Genomic DNA, 1,369 nt, shown 5'->3' with positions numbered 1-1,369 from the left:
ATATATGTATATATATATATATGCTGGTGTAAAAATTGCGTCGCATAGATAATTTATCGATTCCATAAACTGAGCTATAATGAAATAAGAACCGGAGTGAATTAATTATTGGGATCGATATGATTGACTAAAATCTCTTGAAGGCGTTATTTCAGTAATGTTTGAAACCATTGAAAAGAAACGAATACAAGAATATAAATATGTCCGGTGTCGAAACACAGGACAGCCTATGACATTGTTTTACTACGCCACGACACAATCTGAAAACGATTCTGGCCATAACACTGAGCATCAATGACTGAAAGTTGAAACAACATGTAAACATATCAATTGTGTTCAAAGATCAAAGACTTGTTCAGATATATGTAATTAGTATTTTATTATTTAATTATTTAAATGAAAGGATTGATGAAAGAAAGAGAAATGAAAGATCACATGATAATAGGGAAATGTGATAAAGACGTAACAGCTTTCAGTAATAGAAACATCCAGTTGATAATGAAGAGAGGAAAGGGGGAAAATGAGGAGATAAAAGAGATAAGAATGATGTGATAAGAGAGATAACATACAGTTTGATGTAGAGATGAAAAGGATGAGAATGACGAGATATTAACAGATATAATATAGAGATTGGTGGAGAGATGAAAGAACGATCAAGAAATAAGATATGAAGAGATGAATGAAAGATGAAGATATAATTATATTAGATATTAGTGTGTCTGACACCACTAACATCATAGACCAATGAAAGCATGTCATCAATATACAACTTATATCGACATCGTTAGCTTTCTTCATATAGTTATTTGGTAGTTAGACTTACCCAACGGCACTTAACAATTCCAAAGTAGTTTTGGCATGAGGGAACTACACACTGTTATTAACGTAGATTAATGTAACTCAGTGCTATAAACATGCGTGAATATATTAGAGTGTCATAAACATACCACAATGAGATTTGATTGGTCTAGTCACGAATAATCTAGAAGAAAATCTCAGATGTAACACAATCCCATCAACATGAACGATTGTACTATAACGTTATTAACATTTATAAATGATTCGCAGTGTTTTTAACATTTATAAATGTGCCGCAATCCTCTAAACATATATAAATATACTATGGGGTTATTTACATATATACATGTACTGCTTTTCAAAATATAGAACTGTATCACGATGCTATTAATTATACATACATACATACATACATACATATATATATATGCGTATAAGAAGGGATTACCACTAACTAGACATCCGATATGCTAAATCATCCACGATCTGACCACAAATAAAACTGTACACTCGTCAAACTTTATGGAGACAATTCGTGTATATGTATATATATATATATATATATATATAT

Source organism: Octopus bimaculoides, chromosome 15 (genome assembly GCF_001194135.2).
Source record: "Octopus bimaculoides isolate UCB-OBI-ISO-001 chromosome 15, ASM119413v2, whole genome shotgun sequence".
NCBI classification, from domain to species: Eukaryota; Metazoa; Mollusca; class Cephalopoda; order Octopoda; family Octopodidae; genus Octopus; species Octopus bimaculoides.
Note: the sequence above shows the minus strand (reverse complement) of the source record.